General features: G+C 40.8%; 1 long non-coding RNA gene across 2 annotated transcripts in view; it reads left to right on the top strand.

The window, feature by feature from the left end:
- LOC114045518 overlaps positions 1 to 6,448 on the top strand; it is a 117,734-nt gene that overhangs the window by 101,384 nt on the left and 9,902 nt on the right. For both annotated transcript variants that reach the window (XR_003569376.1, XR_003569377.1), the window contains one exon: positions 605 to 798. This is a non-coding gene — a long non-coding RNA (uncharacterized LOC114045518). The remainder of the gene's footprint in view (positions 1 to 604; positions 799 to 6,448) is intronic.

The raw sequence follows: 6,448 nt of genomic DNA on the forward strand, positions 1-6,448 counted from the left end.
CGCTCTCTCTCTCTCTCTCTCTCTCTCTCTCTCTCTCTCTCTCTCTCTCTCCCCCACACACTCTCTCTCCCTCCCTTCCTCCTCCTCTATCTCCGTGACTATCTCTTTATCATAGAAGGGTCTTTGCAGGAAGCCTCTGCAGCCTCCCCCAAGGATAAGCCTTAGAGAATCACCTTGCTGGAGTAGAGAGATGATTCCTCTGGGCCCCTTCATGACAAGTAAGAGGAGAAAGGAAGGGACAGGGAAAGAAAGAGAGAGAAAGCCAGTTTGTCAACGGATCCCAGGAGCTCCCAGGTTCTACAAACAATAGCCTAGAATACTCTGTCTGACCTTCACAGCCTTGCACCATCTTGTTCTTGCTCATGTTTCGACCTTAACTCTTGCTGTTCCCCTGTGTGCCCCCAGGTTCCCCTCTGGCCAGTGTCCCCACTGCCCTACCCCAAGCCTCCCATGCTGCACCATGCTCCGTCTAACCTTGGCAATGGTGCTTATGCCGCTCTATTCTCCCCTTTGTCTACCCACCCATTTTTCAATACCTGCCTGTCTTAGGTTTTGCTTGACCTTTCCTGAGTACCCAAGCCCATGGTGATCGTTCCCTTCCTAGATTCTCCCAGCCAGTAGTCAAGGAATTGAAGACACAAGCAGGTACTGACTGTCTGAACCGCAGAGTTCCACTGGGGATGATAAGCCCTCGGACAGCAGCAGTCCTGCCTTCTGCTCCCACCTCCTTCGCTATGCCCGAGAGGACGCTGAGCCCAGGAGACAATCGATTGGTCACTACCCGAAAAATCTCTGAAAGTGAGTTCTTGCAATAACTCCCCAGACAGCTCTGACCAGTGCTGAAGATCTTGGCACAAGGGAAATAAAGCACACACGGCGTGTCCAAGCATGTAGGGCTCTACTTGGCTCTACTTGTCCCTTAGAAAGGCCATGATTCTGGGGCAGCTAGGTGGTTCAGTGGATAGAGTCCCAGCCCTAGAGTCAGGAGGACCTGAGTTCAAATTTGACCTCAGACAGTTACTAGCTGTGTGACCCTGGGCAAGTCACTTAACCCCGATTGCCTTTTTTTAAAAAAAGGCCATGATTCTATGACCCCTCTCCTGGTCCTAAACATGGACACATCCACACCCACCCACCCCATAAGGGTCCTGGGACCCACAGCCGCACACCTTGAGGACAGGGATTATTTAGTCTTTCATTTTTGTAGGCCCTGAACACAATATGCACTTAATAAATATTGTCTAATTAATATAATACAAACACCCATAGACACATACACAAAGCATAGATAGATATACAATATAAGAGGGCTTCTATGACCATTTCCTGTTTTTTTCACTGGTTGAATTTACTTTTGTAACCTCTGTCCTTCCATTCTCTTTTGGTGGTTGTGTTTTATTTATTTATTTATTTATTTATTTTAGGGAAAAGACAGGACTAAGAGATGTTGGGGCTAGTACTGATACTCACCTAGGATCCTAGAAACCTTGTAACTATAACTCAGGTCCTCACCTGGCTCTTTCAATGAGTTGTCACTATTTCTCTATACAACAACAACAACGTCTTATGTCCTGAGAATTCAATAGAGGACAAGTGATTCATTCCTATATTGTACCTATCTATCTCTAGTCCTTTCCGCTCTTCTTCCCTAATAGTAATAATAATAACTAATTATAACTAATAATATAAATATGTAATATATAAAAATATAAAAAAGAAATTATATCATTTTTGCTATTTTTCTGACCTTGTCGACAGAGTCCCTTTCTTACAGCCTTAGGGAATGACCCAAAACTCCCTCCATTCACTGCACCTGGGATGTGAGAATTTCAGCCAGCATTTTAATAGGTTGGGGATTTTGGAAATCTGGTCCAGGTATACCTATATATGCGTGTGTGTGTGTATGTGTGTGTGTGTGTGTGTGTGTGTGTGTGTGTGTGTGTGTGTGTATACAAACATAATTTATTTTAGTGTTATGGAGCAAATCTCAGGCCTGATAGAGGAGACAAGGATTATCTGTGGGCTCTGGGAACCAAAAGGTGAGGCATGGGATACGGGGTGAGAGGAGAATCCCAGAGCAGGGGACTTCCCCCTCTTCTTTCTCCCTACTATCCTATGCCCTACCACATTCGTCTACATATACCCCCAGGACTATGACCTTATCCAGCAACATAATTAATAATAATTACAATAATGATGATGATGGCATCTGTAAGTGCCTACTATATGCCAGGCACTGTGCTAAGTACTTTGCAAATATCATCTCATTTGATCATTAGAGCATTCCAGAACTTGAGGGTTATTCCTAACTCAGAGCAACACTTCCCCACCCTCATGTTCCCCCAAGTCAAACAGAAGGTCTTGTGCTGAAACACTTATGCCCCAGCATTTTTGTTTTTCAGTTGTTTCTTCAGTCGGGTCTGACTCTTCATGACCCAATTTGGGGTTTTCTTGGCAAAGATACTGGAGTGGTTTGCCATTTCCTTCTTCAGATCATTTTACAGAGGAGGAAACTGAGGTAAATGGGTTAAAGTGACTTGCCCAGTGTCACACAGCTAGTAAGTATCTGAGACCAGATTTGAACTCAGGTCTTCCTGACTCCAGGCCTACTAAATCCCAGAATTACTCCCTATCTATTCTCACGCTAATAGCTCTAGTGGTCAGACAGCATAGATTTGTAGCTTTCTATGTATACCCCAATCATTTTGGACACATATACTCGATCATAAACCTGTAAATAGATAAAACTTTTCCATCTACTGGAACTTTTGTACCCAGTCACAGGATGAGAAGACAATGATCCCTGGAAGGAATCCCTCTGTGGGTGAGAGTATAGCTCTATCCTGTGAATAGTCACATATCTTGTAAATAACCCCAGGCCTTTCCCCTCTCATACTACATAGACTATTATTCAGACAACTATAATTCCCAACATCATTTATCCATAAGACATATTTCTCTATCATTCAATATCATTTTGTATTTACTACCAAGAATGCTATTCCCTCATACAAGGCTGGGAAGTGAGGTGACTCCTTTCTCCTATGATTGGGGAATAGATATCATGTTATTACAGGGTCTTCTAATTCAGTATCTTTGCCCTAGAATCCCTTACTAACAATCCTCCCACCCCTAACATGTACCCTAAGTCATTCCCAATCTGCTAATACAAATTCCTGTGGAAATTCCACTAACCTCCCCCTTTGAAACTACTGAGCTTTGATGGAGAAAGTTTCTCAATTGAGCTAGTGATACAAGGACAACCATAAACCTCTGCCCTCAAGGAGCTTACATTCTTAAGGGGAAGGCAATATATAGCCAGTTGCCAATAGTGTGAATAATGAATCCTGCAAGAGATTGGTTGAATTATTCAAACTCTTTAGTGGTAGGTAGACTTATTTGAATTCAAACCGCATATTCCTGTTAGACAGGCACCCATTACCATATTTTATAAATTTTGAATACATGTGACCACTTCAAAAGATTCGTTATTCATGCTAATAGAGACCTAGATGTATGTACATATGCATGTATACAGAATAAATAGAAAATGAAGACAAGGTGGTTTTGAGAATGAGTTGGCCTAGATGGTCTCTGAGGTCTTTTCTAGCTTGAAATACATGATCCTATGATCCTAGAGAGAATCGTTATGGGAGATCAGGAAAGGTTTCACACAGAAGTTATTGTCTGAGCTTAGTTTTGAAGGAAAATAGTAATTACAAGAGGTGGGAGATAGGAGGGAGGCATAGGAGATGATGGCCAGTACAATGGCATACAGATGGGAGATGGGAGAGTGTTTTTTGTGAGGAACAGAGAGAAAGCTATTTTGATTGGATCGCAGTGATATCAACTAGTCAATAAACAATCATTAAGTGCCTACTATGTATCAGGCACTGCGCTATGAAACTGGAAAAATAGATTGGGGCCAAGTTGTGAAGGATTTAAAAAGTCATCTGGAATTTGTATTTTATCCTACAGGCAATAGGGAGCCATTGGACTTTATTAATTAGGGGACTGAAATAGTCAGAGATTCAAATGAATCTCTCATCTGCTAGCTGAGTGGAGGATGAACTGGAGTAGGGAGAGACTTGAGGCAGGAAGACCTAATAGGAGGCTATTTCAATAACACAGAAGATAGGTGAGGATGGCCTGAACAAGGATGGTGGTGTTGTCAGTGGAGAGCAGAGTTTGTAGAAGGAACTGGTATGTTTCTAGTTATCAAATCCTACCTTTGAGCTCACATACTCAATCCTCATCGTATATTCAACTGTCATTTAAAGGTCTATACTACATGTGTATTATCTATAAACATACGAATTTCCAAAACAAAGAACCGTTGTTTATGAATACATATAATTCTCCCCTTCCATTATCTACCACTAACAGATAATTCATCCTTCCTTTCCCCAAGACTATCTCAGACCTCCCCAATCATCTGACCCAAACACTCACTTTGCTTATTATAAATGTGGTCTCTAGTAAACCCATATCTCCTTTTTTTATCCACAACAGCTAAACATTAATGCTTATGTAAATACAAATTTAAAAAAGCAATTTGAAAGAACCCACATTAGATGAGGTCATGCATCCACTGATTGATTTTTAGAGGAGTGAATTGTTATTTATTCCAAAAGAAGAATGAGTGGTCCCCACCATCACCTGAGACCTCTGAGCAAATGCTGGAAGACTACTTGTCAGATATATTATCGAGAAGATCCTTCTCCAGTTATGGGTTGGACCAGCTGGTCCCTAAGGTCCCTAGAGGCAGCTGGTAGTGCAGTGGATAGAGTGATGGTCCTAGATTCAGTAAGATCTGAGTTCAAATCCAGTTTTAGGCACTTACTGTGTGATCATGGACAATTCACTTTGCCTATCTGCCTCAGTTTCTTCAACTGTAAAATAAGGATAATAATAGCCCAGAGTTGTTGTGAAGATCAAATGAGGTAATATTTGTAAACCACTTAACACAGTACTTGGAGCATAATTGATGCTTAATAAATGTTTATTCCCCTTATTCTCTTCCCTTCCAACTCTGAAATTCTATGACTGTCATATTCTTTCATAAACTCTCTACTTGCCCTAAATGATTTATTTTTGTTGTTGTTTGGTCTTTTCAGGTGTATCTGACTCTTTGTGACCCCATTTGGGGTTTTCTTGGCAAACAGAGGTTTGTCATTTCCTTCTCTATCTCATTTTACGATGAGGAAACTGAGGCATACAGGGTTAAGTGACTTACCCAGGGTCATGCAGTTAGTAAGTGTCTGAGGCCAGATTTGAACTCAGGAAGAGTCTTCCTGACTCCAGACCCAGCACTCCAGGGTTTTTTCCACTGTGGCACTGCCTCCTTAAAGAACTGTGTAAGCGTTAGCTGTTCTGACTATAAATGCTCACAAAACATCTCTTTAGTAATTCACTGTAGAATTTTCTCAGAAACCAAAGTTCAGCTCACTGGGCTATCGTTTGAAGAATTTACCTTCTTCCTCTTTGGGAAAATCAGGAGAACATTTGTACCATTCCAGTCTTATGGTGCTTTCTCCTTCACTGCCTTCTCAAAGATCAAGGACAGCAGCTCATCAATGATGTCAGCAAGTTCTTTCAGTATCCTGGCATCGAATTCATCTGAACCTCAGGATTTGAATTCATTTAGGCCAGATTTAAATTCCCTATTTGATAATTTCTGTTTTTTCCATTATAATCTGAAGCAAAATAGGATTTGAGTAGTTCTGCCTTCTCTTCATCACCTTTATCCTCATCTCATTCATTCACCTCTAGGAGCTGGCTTATAGCTTTCTTGTTCTTTTTCTTTCCCAACGTACCTTAAAATCTATCTATCTATCTATCTATCTATCTATCTATCTATCTATCTATCTATCTCCTTAAGATTTTTCAGGAACCCCAGATTATTCTATTATTATGGGTTTTAGTCCTGATACTATTCTTAGAGGACTATGCCATTCTTCTGCATCTATTCTCATTTTACCTGTTCTTGATTTCTTACCAGTATACTTTCTTTTAAAATCTGATTTAGAAGTGTTCAACCACATGCGCTGCTTAAGACAACTTCCTCTTTCCTTCTTCATTTTGATACTTTGTTATTGTACCATCCAAATTTTCTTCATGAGAATCAGTCATCTTTTTTCAACTCAGTTCTCTTTTTGAGTCTCAGAGCTACCTCTTTTTTCTTATGTCTTCTTCGGAATATGTTAGGATAGGGTTTCTTAACCTTCTTAAGGACTCCTCTTTTTTTAAAAAATCAATTTAATTTAATTTTATTTTCAGTTCTGAATTCTCTCCCCCCTTTCTCATCCCCCATCCAATGAGAAATCAAGAAAAACAAAACACACTACAAACGTTTATAATCAAGTAAAACAGTGGGGAGAGGGGGAGAGAGAGAGGGGGGGGAGAGAGAGAGAGAGAGAGAGAGAGAGAGAGAGAGAGAGAGAGAGAG

The sequence above is a fragment of the Vombatus ursinus genome, unplaced genomic scaffold (genome assembly GCF_900497805.2).
Source record: "Vombatus ursinus unplaced genomic scaffold, bare-nosed wombat genome assembly UNPS02014778.1, whole genome shotgun sequence".
In the NCBI taxonomy this organism is placed as follows: domain Eukaryota; kingdom Metazoa; phylum Chordata; class Mammalia; order Diprotodontia; family Vombatidae; genus Vombatus; species Vombatus ursinus.